At 43.7% G+C, this 22,916-nt stretch overlaps 1 pseudogene; it reads right to left on the bottom strand.

Moving 5' to 3' along the window:
* Nucleotides 1–11,910: 11,910 nt before the first annotated feature.
* The window catches only part of LOC103304282 (adiponectin receptor protein 1-like), a 32,837-nt pseudogene continuing 21,831 nt past the window's right edge, over nucleotides 11,911–22,916 (bottom strand).

Genomic DNA, 22,916 nt, shown 5'->3' with positions numbered 1-22,916 from the left:
GTGAACCCTGAACTTCTCACAATGGAGTGAGGGCAGCGAAAGACCTGGGTTGTAACCATTGTGAGTGGGAGCCCCTTTCACGTCCCGCATGTTTCAGGGTTCCCGTTCAGGTCCGGTTTCTGGAGAAGGCCGCAATCAAAATGAAGAGACTGGAAAAGAGTTAATTTGGGTAGATGGGGGGCCAGGCGGGAGTCCACCTCTAGTGGGAGGACTGCTCCCTGCTCTGGCCTTTGCCATCCCTTTTATTGGGGTTCTGAGATACACCCATACCCTTTAGGCAGGTAATTCCAGTAACAGGCAGATTATCTCATCAGTAAGGACTTACATGGTTATTTGGTGGGGAAGTTGCCTCAGTTACCATTGTCTCAATTAGATAGGGAGTGGTTGGCTCTGACCTTTAGCTTCAAGGTTGACCAGCCTTCCTGGGTTCCCTTTTCACATTTAACTTCCAGTGTCTCAATGTTCGGTTTCTGGCAATTGTGTGCACATGTCAGGGGCTTGGGTTGTCCCATTGGAGAATGTTCAATGGGAGCCATCCAGGGAAAGAGGCCGAGAGGATTGGGGACAGTGGGAATGCTGATGTGCACTAGTAACAGTGGAAGTGGGGATAATGAAATACCGTGGGTGTCACATTGGAAGTTGGGCTGAGATAGGCCATTATTGTAACAGTGGAGTGTGAACATTCTGAGCTCTGGTGTGTACAATGTAGTGTGCATTTCATGTAATTGACCTTTATTAGGCGATAAGGCATCTCTGGCATTGTCTAAACAATGGTCACACATCCCAGGCTGCTGTGCCCCTAGGACACAGTGGGACATTTCTGCGACAAGAGGTTGAGGATTAATGTAGTGGCCTTTCTCTCTCCACTTCTAGGAACACCATGATTGATTAGCCAACACTGCATGTCAGTTGCCTACAGACTCATTAATTTCTGCTTGGATTTGCTGTTTTTTAGGCTGATCAGATCTACTGTGAGTTTTGTGACTGGCCAACACCCAATTGGCCCGTGCCATCACATTTAGATTTTTGCTATTGGGAGTCTTCCCAAGATCTGCTTTTCATAGAAGAGTCATCCCACAGCTCTTAAAATAAGCTGTTTCTCATCATCAGTATACTTCTCAATTCATGAAAGGTGTGTTGTGTGGATACTCCCAGGATGGGCAAAAGGATTCACATGACCAATTCACTCCAACATTCAAACCTCCCTAAACTTTTGAACTGCTTCTTCTTTATTTAAAACAAGAGACAGGCCCTAGCTGGTCTGGCTCAGTGGATAGAGCATCATTGGCCTGAGGACTGAAAGGTCCCAAGTTCGATTCCGGGCAAGAGCACATGCCTGGGTTTCGGGCTCGATCCCCAGTAGGGAGCGTGCAGGAGGTAGCCAATCAATGATTCTCTCACACCATTGATGTTTCCATCTCTCTCTCCCTCTCCTTTCCTCTCTGAAATTAATAAAAAAATTTTAAAAAATAAAAAAAGAGACAGGGGTTATTTCCATGTCACATTTATTGGGCCATCATTGGATGCATTTGTCAGCCAACCATCCCAATAAACTTTTAGAGCTTTGGTAATGACCCACACTGCAGATATATATGCAGAATCTCTGTCTGGTGGGCCAAAAGTAATATGTCCCCTTTCATCCAAATTTATGATTCATTGAATATTGTCCCCAACCATTAATTATTTCCATACATATGTCATATTTTTCTGCCTTTTTAAAGTACAGTACTCCTATAGTTCTTCTAAAGGGTAGCACACTTCCTCAAGGTTCACATTTCTCCTTTTCCTTCAGTGTCCTCCTAGAATTTGCCTCCACTCAAGATGGCAACTGTCTCAAGACACTGCAGTTATTATCCTTGTGTGTTTCCTCTTATATATATTTCTAGTCCGTGAAAAGTCCTGAGTTATTCTAGTTTCCTCCACAATTTTATCGTGAACCTTTCCAATCTTTCTCAGTTGTGGCTTGGGACCATTGAGAGAATAAACCTACCCATGTCCTGAATCTCTTAGAGCTGAATCTGTGTCTTTGATATAAATCAAAGAAAGCATGCGTGTCTGCTGATGTGGAGCACTCAGGAATTTTTCAGAACATCTAAGTCATCATAATAGACATGGAAGCTAGAAACCAGCAAGTGCATTGGATTGCACCAGTGTTTCTCCCTCTTAATGATTGATTTTCTTTCCTTCGACACTATTTCTCATTAACCGTCATCAGATCATAAGTGAACAGTAAACTAAAACATGTCAATATTACTCAAAAACATAAAAATGTCTTATATAAAACAGGATGTAACTGACAAAGATTCTTTTAAAAATTATCTCATTAATAAATATTGGGGCATCACATAGTTAATAACATTATATAAATTTTAATAGAACTTGATAACGTACCATAGCATACTCCAATATATGCTCATCATCCAAATCGAGTCTTCTTGTACCCCCTGTGTCCTCCTCAACCTCATGCTTGTTCCCCTGTGCTAACCATCATGCTTTTGTGTGTATGTAGGGGATTTTGTTTGAATCTTTGTGGCTTTTGCATTCTACATGTGAGAGAATATACAGAATGTGCCAACATATCCTCTAGATTAATGAAATCCTCCACTTTGAGTCTACACTGTGAAAAGCTTCATAAGATACACAAATATCTCTGTATATTTTGCCCATTGGGTAAAGTCAGTCCACGCACCTCTGCCAAAGTTTCAGTGTGAAGGAGTTTCCAATCATGTTTCTTTCATCCAAGCAAAGTAAACGAGGAGGTGAACTGCGCCATGCTCAGCCCGTTTTGATGGCTTCCCCTACCCATTGTCCCACACAAACGTCCAGAAATGGTCTGCCTTGTTGCAGCTGTCCACTTCCTGGTTGGTCATCAGATCAAGAAAAATCATTTTTAACCCAGGCCACATCTTCCCTTCCTCTGTCAACTGGTCCTAGGGAGCACCCCAGGAGTCTACAGGTCTAGGCTGAAAGGGTGATCCAGTGGATAGCAGTAGGGACTGAGGGCAATTTGGCCACTACTTTTTTTTTTTTTAATATATTTTATTGATTTTTTACAGAGAGGAAGAGAGAGGGACAGAGAGCTAGAAACATCGATGAGAGAAAAACATCGACCAGCTGCCTCCTGCACACCCCCCACCGGGGATGTGCCCGCAACCAAGGTACATGCCCCTGACCGGAATTGAACCTGGGACCTTCCAGTCCGCAGGCCGACGCTCTATCCACTGAGCCAAACCGGCTTCGGCTGGCCACTACTTTTATATCTGCTTTATCCTTCAGGGTTCTCCAAGGTTTGGTCACATACATACCACTTTAAATTGATGTTGTTGTCCTCCTATGCATGGCCTCTTTATGACTCTGCGGGTGACATCACACCCAGGTCATAATGGACAGCTCAGAATACATGGTAACTTGGTGGCCCATGGTTAAGAATTACTTCTTTGAAATCAGGGAAACCCTTTGGACAAATCTCAGTCCATTTTGAGGGGTGAGGACAGCCCCCTCTCCTGAATGTTTGCCCCACCTAGGAAGAACTGCCTTGAGATTTAGAGGGGATGGAAACCGCTTGTGATGCTCAGATGGATCTCGTGGACCTCCTGATCCCACTGTTGTTTCTCTTACTGTTGTTTCTCTTATTCTTTCTTTTCTCAAATCCCACCTCCCTACCTCAGCCCGGTAGGCGCCCAAACAGGTAACTGAGGACTTGGGAAGCAGACAGTGAGGATCTCCTCCGGATAAAGAGTGCACTCGATAAGGTAAGGGAGGAGCAACTTTTTGATAGTCGGGAGTAAAACTTGGGACAAGTAGAGTTTAGAGAAAATGCCCTTTAGAGGCAAATGTTGAAGACTATGTGATCACAGAATAATGTTGTTACTTGTTCAAATTAGAATCTTAGTGTGTCTATGGAATTTAAAATCTGTAATAAGTGAAACTCCACTGCTGAAGCCGCCTCCGGTTCGGAGAGATTCAGGAGTGGCAGAAGAGGGCAGGGCTATCTGCTCTCCCACAATAAGATTATTTACAATAAGATTACTTAATGCCTTATTTAAAAATTATAAGAGAACTCGAAGGGAAATGCTAATCTTGGCCAAATTGGGTGTGAGTTATTACTTCAGAAAGCGAAAAAGAAAGAAAAAATTTGAGATCTATCTATCTCTTAAGCATAAAAAGAAATTCGGCCAGATCTGTTACTGAAACTTCCCCTGAAGTAAGCAGGATGTGGGGGAAGGGAGAGACACATGGCAATCCAATATAGAAGCCCACTCTCCCAGTATGCTAATTTAAAGTTTCCTTTCTTGCCATGAAAAAGTTTTAAAAATTTAGAAATACGTCTGGGATATCTGTACACGTGTAAAGAGAAAGCTGGTATAAGGCAAAATGTGCACAAGGTCCGATTTCGGATATTAGATAGGTCTTAAACTAGACTTAACTCTTTACAAGGGCTTCAGAAATAAAAAACCCAAGACTAGTTTTTTCCTAAGGGGGGAAAAAATGGTGAATTTAATCTAAAGGAAGGAAATTCAAGCTGGTTCCAACAACAAGATTTGCATTTCCATAATAAAGAGTTGTTTTTAAAATACTAAATAAAGGGTGTTAAAAAGTTAACTTTTAAAGCCTTCAAGAATATAAGTAAATTTGTCTCTGTTATAGAATTTATCCAAAGTAAATACTTTAAAATAATTATAATTAACTCTAGAATCTCAAAGAAATTGTTACAATATAGATAAATAATATATTAATTATAAAGATCTAAGTAGCCCAAGTAACTGGCTACGCCCTTTGTTAATAGAGGAAGGGGTAGATGCCCTTCCCGCAGCAGAGTTACTGGCAAATAGAAAGTAAAGTTTAAATTTACCTCATGAGAAAAATCTAGAAGACAGAATTAAAGCTATTAATTTATTATGTCTTGTATTTTTCTTAGAAATATAAAGTGTTATTAATCTAAAAACTACTATATATATTTGACTTACAAGATCTAAGAGTTTAAAGTACATATTTAATTAAGAAAAATTATATAAATATAGTCATTAAATACCTAAAATATAAAAATATGTTTTTGAGAAAATAAAATGTTATGTTTTCTCTAATAATTAGGAATTTAAAATATATTAGCTATTGGTCTGATTTTTTAAAAAAAGGATTAATTCCATAATCCAGTTTAAATATAATTGATATTCTTTCAGATAATTTAGGTATATAATTTTAAAGCATATATATAAATATATGCATATATATATATATATATATTTAATCTTTCCAGGTTATTTCAAGACTGAGAGTGACTTTTAAACATTTCATTGGGCCCCAAAATGTTCAAAAGTCTGTTCTCTCTTAAAAGAAATTTTTTTTAATTAAACTGATTAATACTTGAAGTCACATGGAAAGCTTTATCAAATAAAAATTAATATATTTTACTTATACATATATATTAAATGTTATAAAGGTTTTCACCTGTAAGAAGGGCAAAAACAATATATTTCTTAAATATAGCCATACTTTTAGATCAGACCAATAAAGTATCAAACCTATAAGTTTTACTAAATAAGTTTCTTTATTTTAAATAAGGATACCTACTTTAATTACTTAAATAGCTTATTAAATTATAATCAAGGTTTTCAGCTTAAAGAAAAGCCAATGTCTTTGTAAGCAATTTAATTAAGTATTCTAAGAAAGTTACTAAGGCCTTGTCTATACAAAAAGAAATTAACAGCCAGTTTAAAATTAAATTGCCATACCTAGAGAAAAAAATATCCTTACATAATATAATTCTACAATGTCATTGTAATTTTTAATATTTTACAACAGCATATTTTACATTTATCCCAAACAAACTTACAAGCTAATTCCTTGAATATTTAGCAGCAATTTAAAAGGACATAAAAGGATTTAATCCCTTCCACTGTGTGGAGGGCCCCCTGGGAAGGCACCTGAGCATTCTATATTGGCCCCTCTTGCCCTTTTTATCAAGAGGGGCTCTCCCACAGCTGTTGCCTAAGCTTTCTGTTCATACTGAGGTTGAAGCCTCATGGTAGCTGTACCATAGATCTGTCCCAATGGCGTGAGCTGGGCCCTCTCTAGAGAAGAAACCTGGGTTCCCCAAGATATGTGATCAATGCTGGGCCCCCGCCAGCAGGCGAGGGGATCCCAAGGCAGGTACTGGGCGTGGAGGCCACAGGGGCATAGGCTACCAAGGAGACAGAACTGAACCTCACATCACCCTGCTTGGCCCCGGAGGATGGCTGGTTAGTCAAAGACGGGTAAGATTCCTCAAGGGAGGAACAACCTAAGACAGGCACAGTCGCAGAGGGGCCATCAGGAGAGAACTTGGGGGTCAACAGAAGTGGGGCACAGAACCTCACCCCCCCAACATTGCAGGATCCTGAACTCTAGCCCCTTCTGAGGGAGGTCTCCTGCCCCATGGCTGCTTCGCACTTCCCACGCCCAGCTCAGATCGGGACCCAGGTAACAGAGACGTGGCTAACAGCAGCTGCCCTATATCTAAATCCAGCCTAACACCAGGAATGCTCAGGGCTTTCTCAGGGATACAAATAATCCTTTCCATTAATATTTACAGGGTAAACTAAGATTGTTATTAAAATGTTAAATTTGCCAAAACCGGTTTGGCTCAGTGGATAGAACGTCGGCCTGCGGACTGAAAGGTCCCAGGTTCAATTCTGGTCAAGGGCATGTACCTTGGTTTGTGGGCACATCCCCAGTAGGGGGTATGCAAGAGGCAGCTGGTCGATGGTTCTCTCTCATCGATGTTTCTAACTCTCTATCCCTCTCTCTTCCTCTCTGTAAAAAATCAATAAAATATATATATTTATTTAAAAAATGTTAAATTTAAAAATAAATTAATAGTCAGCCTTACTGTAAAAGTACTTAAAATATAGTTAGCTAGTCACCTATAGGCTCAACCTTCAAACTACAGCCCTACAGGTTACCTATTGTAAAAAGAAAGACAGAGATTCTTAAATAAAAATAAAGAGGTTTCCTTCAAATATTATAAGAATTATAATTAAAAGCCTATGTATTTAGCCCTTTAAACTAAGGTAAATAATTTTTCCTCTCTAATAAGCCTTATATAAAATTAAAGATTAATAGCAGAAACTTAATATCATTTATTGTCCATAATCTAGGACAAATAAAAGTTAATAAATAAATTAAGCTTTATTTCAAATTAATTTAAATTAGCTAATTAAAATAAGTATTCATAAAAACTAGACAAAAAGCTGTTCCTAAAGTATTAACAAAACTTTATTAATAGTTCATCTCATAGTAAAATTACTTAACATACAATGAATCCAAAGCAATCATATTTCTACACAAAAATTAAAAATAAAAGATTATCAAGACTACATTAAAAAATTTTACAAAAACCTCATAATAATACAAAAGAAGAGATTAATAGAATAATATCTTAAAAGAAATATCCTATAAGTAAATTATATCAAGCCTTAATTGCTTTAAAATTTTTACTCAAATATTAATTTTCATTTATAATACTAATAGCAAGACACCCATAAAATCTTAAAATAACCCAAAGGAAAATAAGCCAAAGGAAAATAATTTAGACAAAAATCAAAAGGATCCCAAGTCTAATTTACAGAAAAGATTTCTTTATTAACCTTTGGTCGAGAATATGTTTATATATTTCCAGAAAAGCCCATCTAGATTCCTACAACAACGGATCCTAAAGAGGACCTAATAGAACTGTTCCAGCCATAGAGTGGGCAGTGGCCCACAAGAACAAAGGTAAAATAGTCCAGAAATAAATATAGTGAAGACACCTTGCCATAATAGCAGTCAGCAGCTGTACACTACTACAAGTTACCCAGGACCAAGGACAAGGAAGGTTGGTATACGTACTTCCAGATCTTATATACACACCCTTCTACATAAAAGTAAAAATATTTAATATTTTGTATTCTACCAGGAACCCTGGCTTACGGGCTTACTTTATTTCTAACACAGGAAATAGTATTAACTACCACATTAAAAGAAATACCATACCTCAGGCATTAATCATTTTTACAGATAGATCCAGTTCTAGAAAGGCTAGATCTACTACAGCAGGGAAGCAAAGGTCCTTCAAACCCCTTATATTTCAGTAGAAATACAAGCTCTTATTTATGCCTTAACAGATTTTACTACGAAGCCCATCAACCTATAATAATAGTACTTATATAGTAAGTATAGTAAAAATTATTAAAACAGCTACTATAAGGCACACTAATTCAGAAGAATTTTTCATTTAATTTTCAGCCTTTAAAATATTATTTAAGAATGGCAATTTCCATATTTTATTAGAAGCAATGTTCTCAGTATATTATCCACCTTCCTGTACCAACTTTCGGGGTAAATCCCCAAGGACTTAAACCTAATCGAATCTAGCAGAAGAATGGCACTCAATTGTAGAAAGAACCAATCATACTCTTAAAATCATTTACTAAAAAACAAAAAAGTGGGAGACAGATGTTATGAGTCACCTCAAGAGAAGCTCAGTCATGCTTTTTAAACTTTAAAAAATTTTTGAACTATGATACAGAGGATCGTACAGCAGGTGAAAGGCATCAGGCCTCCTATACAATAGCCTCCACTGAGTCAGCTAGGTGGAAGGAAGCATAAACCAGAAAAGAGTTTTATTAGATTCAGTAATAATGTGGGGAAGAGGTTGTGTTTTATATCTTTCCAGAAGGAGCAATGCAGCCAATTCAGGTGCCAGAGCGTTACGTGTGTCACCACAATGGACTCAGACAAGCTCCTGTGTCCCTTCACTCAAAAGGACTAAGGACTGCCCTAAATACAGCAAAGCGGAGGAAGAAGAAAACTAAAAGCTACGCAAGGGACTGAGGTGCCAACATAGAGTCATCTGAAGAAGTTAATGACTGAAGTGCAGCAGATTGTAGAAAAGCAAGAAGTTGAAGCTACTTCTTCAACCATGTTCCTGCTCATGCTAGCATCTGTTAGCTGCCAGTCTTCTGCAAAGTCTTGTGCAGCCAAGTCCACGGACTCTAAGTAAATATACACCAGCAACAAAAGAGACTTTCTTTCATAAATGTTAATATGTCTATAGTTTTGATTTCTCTCTTATTGTTTTATTATTATTTAACTAGAGGCCCGGTGCACGAAATTCATGCACAGAGGGGGGTTGTCCCTCAGTCCAGCCTGTACCCTCTCCAATATGGGACCCCTTGAGGGCAGTCGGACATCCCTCTCACAATCCAGGACTTCTGGCTCCCAACTGCTTGCCTGCCTGCCTTCTTGATTGCCCCTAACCGCTTCTGCCTGCCAGCCTGTTTGCCCCCAACTTCCCTCCTCTGCCAGCCTGGTCACCCCTAACTACCCTCTCCTGCAGGGTTTATCACCTCCAACTGTCCTCCCTTGCAGGCTTGGTCCCTCTCAACTGCCCTCCCTTGCAGGCAGGGTGCCTCCCAACTGCCCTCCCTTGCAGGCCGGGTGCCTCCCAACTGCCCTCTCCTGCTGGCCATCTGTGGTGGCCATCTTGTGTCCACATGGGGGCAGCTATATTGTGTTGTTGCAGTGATGATCAATCTGCATATTACTCTTTTATTAGATAGGATAGAGGCCTGGTACAGGGGTGGGGGCCAGCTGGTTTGCCCTGAAGGGTGTCCCTGATCAGGTGGGAGTTCCCTAGGGGTGTGGGGCGGCCTGAGCGAGGGACCTGTGGTGGTTTGCAGGCCTGCCACACCCCCTGGCAACCCAAGCAGAGGGCCTGGTATCTGGAATTTATTTTCCTTCTACAATTGAAACTTTGTAGCCTGGAGTGGAGCCAAGCCTGGGGCTCCCTCCGAGGCCAGCAGCCATTTGTGTTGGGGTTATAATTGAAACTTTGTTGCCTTAAGCGGGTGGGCCCGGCCAGGGTGTGCGGAAAGCTTTGCTTCCCCTGTTGCTGGCGGCAACCCTGGCCTGCTCTCTCAAGCTCCATTCTGCCGCCATTTGTTAGAATTTGTTTACCTTCTATAATTGAAACTTTGTAGCTTGAGTGGAGGCTTAGGCCTGGCCAGGGCAGGCAGAAAGCTTGGCTTACTCTGTTACCTAGGAAACCTTGCTCTCTGTGGCTGTAGCCATCTTGGTTTGGGTTAATTTGCATACTCGCTCTGATTGGGTGGTGGGCGTGGCTCGTGGGCGTGGCTTGTGGGTGTGTTGGAGGTATGGTCAATTTGCATATTTGTCTATTATTAGATAGGATAGCCATAGTTTTGCTCTTAACATTCAAGTTTTGAAAATAACATGTATGTAATTTAATTTTGCATTGGCATTATTTTAATATTAGAGCTTTATTATTTATATTTAAATTTTACTTTTATTATTAGTAGCCTAAAAAACAAAAAAGGGGGATCTGTTGGAGACCAGGTGTAAGGTGACATGGTCCTTGCACCTGAAGGGGCTAGCAAGGCTGGCCCCCTACCCACACAGCTTTCCCAGGCCTGTTTGGATGGCAATTAATCAGTATAATGAGAGCAGCCCCTACCTACAAAGCTTTCCCAGGTTTGTTTATATGACTGCTATCAGTAGAATGAGAGCAACCCTTTCATGGCTTGCCAAGAAGTCTGTAACTATTTACTGAGAATCTGCCTGATTTACTGTACCAAGAATTTGTCCCTCTACTCTATCTCTCCCTTAGAGATTAAGAGGAACAAAGAGTACATTCCTCTTCACAGACCTCCTATTCAGTGTTTTGTGTATAAAAGGCATTACAGAGTTAATAAACACGCCACAGCCTCTCAAGGGTTCGTGGACCTCCTGATCCCGCTGTTGTTTCTCTTGCTGTTGTTTCTCTTATTCTTTCTTTTCTCAAATTCCAACTCCCTACCTCAGCCCGGTTCAACCGTCAGGCTGGACCTGACAGGATCCCTGTGGAGTTTGGCCTCTAGGGTTAGTTCTTCCAAGAACTAACATCCAGGACAGGGGACTGTCATTACCCCCTCAAAATGGACTGAGATCTACAAGGCAGTGAACCATGATGATCCTTTGGCCCACTTCTGGGTCCAGTTGCTACTATTTCTCAGTGACACAGGAGGAAGGAACTTTGTGGAGGGCCTTGCTGCCCTGTGTTCTGGTCTCCATGACGGTGAGAGAACATCTGGGTTAAAAATGATTTTTCTTGACCTGATGACCAACCAGAAAGTGGACAGCTGCAACAAGGCAGACCATTTCTTTCTCAGTAAGGACACTAATGTGACAGAAGAGGGGGGTGTTTAAATGTTTGTTTTCTGGATGGAGACGATTTTGCATGTTGAGTGGTGGTCCAAGCACACGGCTTCAATTTTATGAAAGAACGTTCTTTCACAAGTTTGACTTAAAAGAATGCCAAGAGTTGTTTCTCAAAAAATATAAAACCAACGTGCTGTGTTTGGGTCTGAGTTTGTTTTCTCACGAAATCGAAGAATGAGTTCACAAACATTTTATTTAGAATTTTAGCATCTATGTAAGCAAAAGCGAAAGCGAAGTTTGTTGAGAGAGAGACAGACTCCCTCTAGCAGGGAGGGGACCCACGTTGGTTGTTGCTGAAACTCTCTGTCTAGGGGTAGACATATGCCCTGAAAGCTCTCTCTCTCTAGGGGTAGGTATACACCGTATGGCTTATGATTGGTTCTTCTGATTAAGCTCTCTGAATATAGCGGTAGAGGAAGCTCTCTGGGAGTGTTGGTTCTTCCCTGCTCAAATGGGATGCTCCAGCAACTTTCATCTAGCTGGGTTTTCACCCAGCTGGCTTGCCTTAGCAACTAGTCATCAAGCTATATCCTGATATTCTTGGACTTCTCTATTTTCCTCCCCTCCCATAGTCTCATCCCTAACTACCTAGCCCTCTTCTATCTCCTAGTTATTTGTGGATGATGTCAAGTCCTTGGTGGAAAATCTTGAGCATCTGCACTGTGATTCACCTTCCTAAGGTTTGAAACAGAAACTCTCTTTGCCAGGAAACCTTTCCACCACCATGACAAGAAAAATATGATCCGATTGGAACCATATGTCAGACTTTCCAGGAAGGAAGTGCTCAGGAATTCAAGCAGCGTAGAGGCCAGCTCCAGTGATACACATCTCAGCCACGAGGAAGAGCCAGCCCATCTGGCCCACGGTGATGGCCTTGACAAAGCCCTTAGCAAGAGTAAAGTGCATGTTAGGCCCAAGGCCCCTGAAGCCAAGGCCCAGGAACACCTTTGCTCTTGTCTGCTGGTGTTTGGGACGAGCAAACAGTCCCACTGTGCCACAATGAAGGTGCTCGTGCCCAGGACACATGATGAAGAGGTAGATGAGCTGTGGATGGTGGAAGGAGTAATAGAGCCTGGGGACAAAGCTCTCCATAATCACTAGAGCAAACCCTGAATAGTCCAATTTGGAAAATGTCTGAGAGACTTTCTCTGAAAGACAGTAGATGGTGTGAAAGCCAGGAGAAGCTGAGGTAGGGCACCATACCCATGAAGAAAATCCCAAACACCACCACCTTATGCAGGGGCCCATGAAGTACGTTTGGTCTGAACATGGTCAAGATTCACAGAAAGAGAGACAGCAAAGCCCCCGGCAGATTGGTCCAGATATAGCTGCTTCCTAAGCAAGCCTGGAAGGATGGCATGTTGGTCTGTGATCCTGCAGCAGGTAAGAGCTGTCCTTTAGCCAGGCAGGGAGCACAAGCTACAGACCTCGTACACAAACTCCTCCCTGTCCTCCATGGCATGGTGTGCTTGAGGCAGAAAGAACAGGACCTGCTCCTCCTCTCCCTGGGGCACTGCTCATACTTGCTCTTCTTCAGCGTCGGCTGGGTCAGCAATTCCCCACGTGCTGTTCTCTTCGAGCAGGTGTCCCAGTTCAGCCCGCTTGACCCTATCAGTTTCCCAGTTACTGGCAAGAGCCTGGCTGCACTATGCTGTTCCTGGTTCTTTCTGAGTAGAGATCTAGCTGGTACTGCAATACCCTGCACCTTCAGCTTGAGGGCACCTATGTGTCTCAGCCCCAGGGAGCAGAGATCTCCCTGCGAGGTAAGACAAATGGCAACAGCCTTAGCTGGGGCCCACTGGTCTCGCACTACATCCACAGCTAGACAGTTGGTCTGCTAAGCCTCCTGATCTTTATGTTCCTGTGCTGGCAGTGGCAACTTGAAATGAGTCTAAAGGGTCTAAGCATAAGACTGTCTGGCAAGGAACAGACCCTCAATCCAAGACATTGCTTCTGAGTTCTACCATGAGCCGGTGCAGAGATCAGCAACTGCCACAGGCTGGTTTTATTTGAGTGTACACCACATTACACAGAGCTATGGAAACATATTTGCAGATGTTCCATGGTGTTCCTATATTCAGGAATGGTAGAAAGAATTGTTAATTGGCATGGAAAAGATTATCTTCAATGAAACAGATCTTTCCAAAGTACTTAAACAGCCATGCAAAGTTTATTAAAGGAATTCAAGATCTTAGGTAGGTCAGCAAGCTTTTACTTTAACAGCTGGAGAGGGAATGGCTTATTGTCTCCATTGGAACTCCAAGCTTCTTCTCATGCTTTGTCAGTAGTCATAGACAATATGTAAGCCAGGAGGCTTCTGTTCCAAAGAACCCTACAAAAGATCAATGAAACCAAGAACTGGTTCTTTGAAAAGATAAACAAGATTGATGAACCTTTAGCCTGACTCATCAAAAGGAAAGGCGGATGACCCAAATAAACAAAATCAGAAATGTAAAGGTAAAGTAACAACTGACACCACAGAATTATAATGATCATTTAAAAGAACCCACTATGAACAACAACATCCTAACAAGCTGGACACGCTGGAATAAATGTAGATATTTCTAGAAAAACACAATCTTCCAAAACTTAGTCAGGAAGCATCAGAATATCTAATATGCCCATAACTACTGATGAAATTGTGGATGTAATAATTTTTTGTAAGTCCCAACAAACAAAAGTCCTGGTCCAGACTGGTTCACAGGGGAATTTTCCCAAACATTCAAAGAAGAACTAACACCTATCCTCCTCAAACTGTTCCAAAAAATTCCAAGATGAAGCAACATTTCCAAGATATTTTTATGAGCTAATATTAGACTAATTCCAAAACCAGATAAAAACACTAAAAAGAAAGAGAAATAGAGGCCAATACATGTGATGTACATAGATGCTAAAATTCTAAATAAAATGTTAGAAAATTTGATCTAGCAATGCATTAAAAAAATCATACATCATGACCAAGTTGGATTTATCCCAGGGTGCAACACTGGTACAATATTTGCAAATCAATAAATGTGATACATCACATAAACAAATTGGAAGACAAAAATTTCATGATCTATCAATTGATGCAGAAAAAGCACTCAACAAAATCCAACACCCTTTGTTGGGAAAAAAAAAAAAACTCTCAGCAAAGTGAGAATAGAGTGATCATACTTCAACATAATAAAGGTCATATATGTAAAACCTACAGCCAACATCATCCTCAATGGGCACAAACTAAAACCATTTCCCCTAAGAACAGGAACAAAATAGAGATGTCTGGTTTCACCACTCTTATTCAACATAGTACTGGAAGTCCTAGGCACAGCGATCAGATAAGAAAAAAAAATAAAAGGCATCAAAATTGGAAAAGAGAAAGTAAAAATGTCATTATTCACAGATGTCATGAATTTGTACATAGAAAACACTGAAGACTCCCCTAATAATCTTCTAGACTTAACACATGAATTTGGTAATGTAGCAAGATACAAAATTAACACCCAGAAATCAGTGACATTTTCGTACATCAATAACGAATTCTCAGAAAGAAAAATGAAAACACACACACACAAATCCCATTTATCATTGAAACAGAAAAGTTAAGATACATAGGAAAAACCTTAACTGAGGAGGTAAAAGACCTATACTCAGAAAACTACACGGCATTGAAAAAAGTGATAGAAGAAGATATGAACAAGTGGAAGAATATAGTGTTCATGGATTGGTAGAATCAACATCATTAAAATGTCCATACTATCAAAGGAACCTATAGATTCAAAACAATCCTTATTAAAATACCAATGCCATATTTCAAACATGTAGAACAAACAGTCCAAAAAATTAAATGAAACCAGAAAAGACCGCAAATAGCTACAATAATCTTCAGAAAGAAGAACAAATTTGGAGGGATCAAAATGCCATGTATCAAGTTATACTACAGAGCCACTGTACTCAAAACATCCTGGTACTAGCATAAGAACACTCATATACTAGTAGATCAATGGAAGAGAACAGAGAACCCAGAAATCAAATGAAGCCATTACACTCAAGTAATATTTGACAAGAGCATACAATGGAGTAAAGACAGCCTCTTCAATAAATGGTGTTGAGAAAATAGGACAGTTAAGTGCAAAATAAAGCAAGAAAGCAGGAAGGAAGGAAGGAAGGAAGGAAGGAAGGAAGGAAGGAAGGAAGGAAGGAAGGAAGGAAGGAAGGAGAGAGAGAGACAGAAGAAAGAAAGCCACAAATTTAACTTATCCTATATAATAAAGAGGTAATATGCAAATTGACCATCACTCCAACATACAAGATGGCCATTCCCATGTGGTCAAAGATGGCCACCACAAGATGGCCGGCAGGTGAGGGCAGTTGTGGGCAATCAGGCCAGCAGGGGAGGATAGTTTGGAGGAACCAGGCCTGAAAGGGAGGGCAGTTGGGGGGGACCCAGACCTGCAGGGGAGGGCAATTAGGGGTGACCAGGCTGGCAAGGGAGGGCAGTTGGGGGCTACCAGGCCAGCAGGAGAGGGCAGTTGGGGCAACCAGGCCTGCAGGGGAGGACAGTTGGGGGGGACCAGGCCTGCAGGAGAGGACAGTTGGGAGCGACCAGGCCTGCATGGCAGGTGAGCAATTGGAAGCAAGCAGTCCTGGATTTTGAGAGGGATCCCAGATTGGAGAGGGTAGAGGCTGGGCTGAAATACACAACCCCCCACCCTGTGCACGAATTTAGTGCAGTGGGCCTCTAGTCCTATCTAATAAAAGAGTAATATGCAAAATAACCATCACTCCACTACGCCCACCAGCCACGCCCACCAGCCAATCAGGAGCAAATATGCAAATAAAGCAAACCAAGATGGCTGCGGCCAGAGAGAGCAAGCGGGAGGCTTGGGTTTCCCTGGCAATGGCGGAAGCCAAGCTTTCTTCCTGCCCTTGCCGGCCCAGGCCTCCACTCAAGGCTACAAAGTTTCAATTACAGAAGATACATAAATTCCAACAGAAATGGCTGCCGCCACAGAGCAAGCAGGAGGCTTGGCTCCACTCCAGGCTACTACAAAGTTTCATTTGTAGAAGATAAATAAACCCCAGATACCAGGGCCTCCGCTTGGGTCGCCACCACAGGCCCCTCGCTCAGGCCACCCCATGCACCAAGGGAACCCCCACCCTGATCTGGGACACCCTTCAGGGCAAACCATCAGGCCCCCACCCATGCACCAGGCCTCTAGCCTATCTAATAAAAGAGTAATATGCAGATTGACCATCACTCCAACACACAAGATGGCTGCCCCCATGTGTTCAAAGATCCTGCCCCCATGTGGACACAAGATGGCCACCACAAGATGGTCAGAGGGGAGGGCAGTTGGGAGGGACCAGGCCTGCAAGGGAGGACAGTTGGGGGCGATCAAGCCACAGGGGAGGGCAGTTAGGGGTGACCAGGATGGCAGAGGAGGGAAGTTGGGGGCGACCAGGCCTGCAGGGAAGGGCAGTTGAGAGGGACCCAGGCCTGCAGGGGACAGCAGTTGTGGGGGACCAGGCCTGCAGGGGAGGGCAGTTAGGGGTGACCAGGCCTGCAGTAGAGGGCAGTTAGGGGCAAACAGGCTGGCAGGGGAGCCGTTAGGCATCAATCAGGCTGGCAGGGAAGTGGTTAAGGGGTGATCAGGGTGGCAGGCAGAAGCGCTTAGGGGCAATCAGGAAGACAGGCAGGCGAGCAGTTGGGAGCCAGCAGTCCTGGATTGTGAGAGGGATTTCCCACCCAGTGGGATTGGGCCTAAACGGGCAGTCAGACATCCCTCGAGGGGTCCCAGATTGGAGAAGGTGCAAGCTGGGCTGAGGAACACCCCCCTCCCCCGCCTTCCCGTGCACGAATTTTGTGCACCGGGCCTCTAGTGCCATATATAAGAATAAGCTCAACATAGATAAACGGCTTACATGTTAAGCTGTGAAACCATGAATACTGGAAAAAACAGTTTCCAGTCATATAGCCTCACTGACAATTCTCGGGGGAGATGGGGGGTGGGGTGCGGGAAGAGATTGGACAAAGATCTTACACCTATGGACGAGGACAGTGCGGAGGTGCGGGGAGGGCATGGGGTGGGGTGGGAACCGGGTGGAGGGGAGCTATGGGGGGAGAAAAGAGGAACATCTGTAATAATCTGAACAATAAAGATTTTTTTAAATTGTGGTACATCTACACAATGGAATACTACGCTGCAGTAAAAAAGGAATTCTTACCATTTGCAACAGCATGGATGAAACTGGAGAGCATTATGCTAAGTGAAATAAGCCAGTCAGAGAAAGATAAATATCACATGATCTCACTCATTTGTGGAATATAATGAACAACATAAACTGATGAACAAAAACAGATCCAGAGACAGAGAAGCATCGATCAGATGGTCAAAGCTCAGAGGGAAGGCAGGGAAGGGTGGGGGTAAGGGGGAGAGATCAACCAAAGGACTTGTATGCATGCATATAAGCCTAACCAATGGACACAGACACCTGGGGGGTGAGGCCATGAGCGGGAGTTTGGGGGGCAATGGGAGGATAAGGACACATATGTAATACCTTAATCAATAAAGACAAAAAAAATTTAAAAAGAACTATTACCATTTCTGAAATACTTTCTGAAGTTTCTTCCCTAATATCAACCTTTCCCCTTGTTCTCTCCACACATTTTCATCTGTTCTGTGAAATATTGTTAGATCGCCAGACAGCGATGGGGGTTGATTACATGTTTCCTGCTTTATCTGGCGAGTTAATAATCAGTACTTGAAAATTTTTGCAATTAGTCTTTTTATTGATTGAATTTAGAAAGAGAGGAAGGGAGAGAGAGAGAAACATGGATTTGTTCCACTTATTTATGCATTCATTGGTTGAGTCTTGTATATGTCCTGACTGCGGATTGAACCCACAACCTTGCTTACACGGACCATGCTCTAACCAACGGAGCTACCCTGCCAAGGTGCAGGTAGTCTTTTAAATAATAATAATAATAATAATAATAATAATAATGTTTTTATTGATTTCAGAAACAGGAAGGGAGAGATAGAAACATCAATGATGAGAGAGCATCATTGATTAGCTTCCTCTCGCATGCCCGCCAGACATGTGCCCTGCCGTAATCAAACCATGACCCTCTGGTTCATAGGTTGACACTCAACCGTGAGCCACCCCAGCTGGGCGAGTTTGCCTTTCCTAGTCATGCAATGCCATTCAGGAGTGGTCATTATTTTTTCTCCTTCAGTGCATGTACCTGCAGGTCAAAGGCCATGTCCCTGGCCTCCCACAGTCCCTGACACGGGACGGGAAGCACCGAGACACTCCGCGTGTTTTACTGATGAATCAGTGAAGGTATAACTACACCTTCCCCATCCAATGGCAGTTCAGCTCCGCGTACATTTAAGGAGCGCCTTGTGTACCAGACACTGCAGAAATCCAGGTGGGAGGCTGCCTGATCTGAAAAGAAGGAATGAGACCGTGTGAGAAGCCCTCTGATAGGGTGGGGCGACCAGTCCCGGAATGCATGACCAGCTCATTGGCCTTGAGCGGTTACTGGACTTAGGCTTCCTTCCTTCTAAGACGTGGATAGAATGGTGCCCATTCCTTGGCCGTTGCGAAGACTGGCTGTGTGGATGCATGCAAAGCACCTAGAAAATGACCTGCCTGGCACACAGTGAGCTTTAATAAGCGCTGGCTGCTCTGTGCTCAGTGTCCGCTAAAGGGTAGGGGAGCCCTGGCCGGGTGGCGCACTGGGAGCAGCCGGGCACACACCACAAGGTGGCGAGGCTGATCCCCAGTGGGCTCACTTGATTGAAGTTTCTCTCTCCCATTGTTGTCTCCTCCCCCTCCCTCTTCCCCTCCCTCCCTCTCCTTCCCTCTCTCCCTCTTCCCCTCCCTCCCTCTCCTTCCCTCCCTCTCCCCCTCCCTCCCTCTCCTCCCCTCCCTCCCTCTTTCCCTTCTTTCCTCTCTCTAAGAACAATTTTTTTTAAAAGCAGCAGAGAGTTCACACTGGAGGCTCACAGGATAGCCTGCACAGTCCTGTCCTTTACGCGGCTTACAAGAGTTGGCCCGTAGGTTAAATGGTGTGTTTTCGCCCTGGCCGGTGTGGCTCAGTGGATGGAGCATCAGCCTGCGGACTGAAAGGTCCCGGGTTCGATTCCGGTCAAGGGCATGTACCTTGGTTGTGGGCACAGCCCCAGTGGGAGGTGTGCAGGGAGGCAGCTGATCGAAGTTTCTCTGTCATCGATGTTTCTGACTCTCTATCTCTCTCCCTTACTCTCTGTAAAAAATCAATAAAATATATGTTTTTTTAAATGGTGTGTTTTCTAGAAGAGTTAATAATCATATGGTTTACATTTGCTCGGTTACTATAGATGTTGTGTGGTGCACATTTTCATAGGCTTTTTAAAGTAATGGTTCTTGCTATGTAATTTACAGACTCCTCAAATATATTTGGCATGCTGGTTTCTTTCTGTTCCTATAACAAGAACAAGTGTAAACTGAAGAATTTTTATATAAAAAAAGTAAACTTTTGCCCAGCTGGCATGGCTCAGTGGTTGAGCATCGACCTATGAACCAGGAGGTCATGGTTCGATTCCCAGTCAGGGCACATGCCCGGGTTGCAGGGCTCGATCCCCAGTGTGGGGACGTGCAGGAGGCAGCTGATCCATGATTCTCTCTCATCATTGATGTTTCTATCTCTCTCTCCCTTCCTCTCTGAAATCAAAAGAATAAAAAAGTAACCTTCACAAGCTTCTGTGGACTGATACTTGTTTACCTAAGTTTCTGACTGTTTTACTTTTCATGTCCATATAAGAGAGTGTCTTGAAATCATTTGAAAAACTATTAAGTAATGTATTTCTTTAAAAGCTTAACACTTTACTTTTTGTTATAAAATATTGTAAAGCATGGTCTCAAACTTTTAAGTACACTTTTAATTTCTTCTCTGAATTATTAACATTATTATCTCATTTATAAACACTAAATTCTGTCACTATCTGTCATTTTAAATTTTTTAATTTATTGATTGATTTGAGAGAGAGACAGAGAGAGAGAAACATCTGTATGTTATGCCACTTATTTACGTATTCATTGGTTGATTCTTGTACATGTATGTGCCCTGACCGGGGATTGAACTCACAACCTCAGAGTATCTGGACGATGCTCTAACGGAGCTACCCAGCTGGCCAGGGCTCACCTTCGGTCACTTTATCTTTTATTCATGTAAATGTGTGTTTTTCTTATGTGTATTATCAAAATGTATTTTCCGATCTCTTACCTAAATAAATACATGCAAATGGCAAAAAAAAATAAAATAAAATATGCTGGCCTTACAGTGCTTTAAATCTGAGTCGGTTGCTAGCATTTTAAAAGCTGGAATTTTAGTATAAAACCATCCAGATATCTAACTTACCTTTAAAAATTAAGAAGTTGATGACACTGGGCGGGGTTGCGTTAGGCCCCGTGAGCGGAGCTGCGCAGCTGCCTCCTGAGGAAGGACATGCGCTGTCCGTGTGCAGCGGGCCCAGGCCCGCGCTGTCCCCGCTCTTGGTCCTGGGCCTGTGTCTGGGGCTGGGGCCGTCACACAGACTCTGTCCGTACAGGTACTGCCTGGCGCCGGGCACTGATGCTTCCCGTTCTCTGATGTGGAGAGAGGACGGCGTGCTGCCGGGGTGTGGGCGTGGCTTCAGAGAGGAGACGGTTCTGATTGGTCACTGTGCATCCTCACCTTGAACTCGGAGTAAGCATTCCAGGCAGAAGGGATGCCATTTGCTGCTGCCCTGAGGGCTGAGCCTGGCAGGTTTGGTTAACCTGGACCAAAGCAGGTTCTGTTATGGGAGGGGCCGCAGGCCGGGCCAGGTTGCAGGGCCCAGAGGCTGGTCCCAGGTGCCCCGAGGGGCGGGGGGCAGGGTGGGGCGTGAAGGTGTGCAGGGAGGATCGCGAATAACTCGGCAGCAGTGGCGGGAGGGTGTGTGGTGGGGGAGGCTGGCGGAGAGGAGGCAAAAAGGGCTAATTCCAATGTAACCCCGATATTTGGGGCTAGTGATGTGAGCCCAGGCCAGCAAGCTCGGTGTACATTCCTGATGACCTATGATTAAGTCACTACCTCCTTCCCAGACACTGGTCTTGCAGAACCGGTTACAGAGGCCATTGGACTGTGGACAGTGCACTGGCCAGAGGGAGGGCTCCTAACGCTGATGCCAGGCCAGACCACCAGACAGGGCCTGGAGACCCCCAACACCGGGGGCCTTCTTGCAAAGGCCTGAGGAAAGGACCGTAAGCATGACCCATGCTTGTGGGACAAAGAGCACAGGGAGGGAGGTATAAGGGAGGGCCCCGTGCGTGTTCCTTCACTCAGGTTTGGAAGGCTGTTCCCTGAGCCCGCTGGCATAGTAAACAGTGTCCCTCCAACTTCCTCAGAAGCGTCCTGGGTCTTCCTGGTCTTCTGCAACAGCAGGAGGGAGCTGCTGTCAGCCCCGTAAGGACCATGAGATCCTGGAGGGGGGGGGGGGTGCAGGGAGAAGACCGGAAGAGGAGCACCCCAAAGAGATGAGCAGCAGAGGCGGGGAGCAGCCCGAGCAGCTCAGGGAAGGGCTGGGTCTGTCACCGTTAGCTCCTGGACTGAGGCCGGTCTGGCCCTCTGTCTCTGTAGCTGCAGGAAGCAGGAATTGCTTCTGCCCGGGCCCCGTCACAGACGCTGAGCAGCCCGAATGAACTTACAGCTGGGAACGTGCGTCAAAAGCTATGAACTATCCAAACGATGAGCTGGGAAGCGGCCTGGCCGGTGTGGCTCTGTCGGCTGGGCGCCATCCCATGCCCAGAGGTCACTGGTCCGAGGCCTGGTCAGGGCCGAGCCCAGGCCTCGTGCTGGGTCCCCAGCAGGGGGTGTGCGGAAGGCAGCCGATTGGGGATTTTCTCTCCCTCTCTCTCCCCCTCCCCCTCCCTCTGTCTCTAAAATCAATAAAAACACACGGAAAAGGAAGACAGGACTTGTATGGCTGCTATTACCATTCCTTTCTGGCCTCTACATCCAAAACACTCATAAGGGCCACTGTGAGAGTTGTGTGTGTGTGTGTGTGTGTGTGTGTGTGTGTGTGTGTGTGTGTTTTCAGATTCACAAGCAATAATTAGCCTAATAAAAGAAATCAAAGACATAGAAAGGTGTATTTAAAAAAACACAAGACTCGCCCTGACTGGTTTGGCTCAGAGGATAGAGCTTCAGCCTTCGGACTGAAGGGTCCCAGGTTCGATTCCGGTCAAGGGCATGTACCTTGGTCGTGGGCACATCCCCAGTAGGGAGTGTGCAGGAGGCAGCTGATCGATGTTTCTAATTCTCTATCCCTCTCCCTTCCGCTCTGTAAAAAATCAGTAAAATATATATTTAAAAAACACACAAGACTCATAGTGTCTTTTTTTTTAGTGTCTTTAAAACATATTTTTATTGAGGGGTTAATGGGGAAAAAAGGAGACATATGCAATACTTTAAACAATAAAAACAATGCTCATAGGGAAACTGAAATATATATATATATTGGCTCAGTGGCTATAGGGTCAACCTGCGGACCAAAAGGTCCCGGGTTCGGTTCTGGTCAAGGGCTGGTCAACCTTGGTTGCAGGCTCCTCCCCTGATCGGGGCTCATGCAGGAAGCAACCAATCGATGTGTTTCTCTCACATCGATGTTTCTCTCTGTCTTTCCCTCTCTCTT

This window comes from Eptesicus fuscus, chromosome 24 (assembly GCF_027574615.1).
Source record: "Eptesicus fuscus isolate TK198812 chromosome 24, DD_ASM_mEF_20220401, whole genome shotgun sequence".
Classification (NCBI taxonomy): domain Eukaryota; kingdom Metazoa; phylum Chordata; class Mammalia; order Chiroptera; family Vespertilionidae; genus Eptesicus; species Eptesicus fuscus.
Note: the sequence above shows the minus strand (reverse complement) of the source record. Positions and strands in the feature narration are given on the sequence as shown.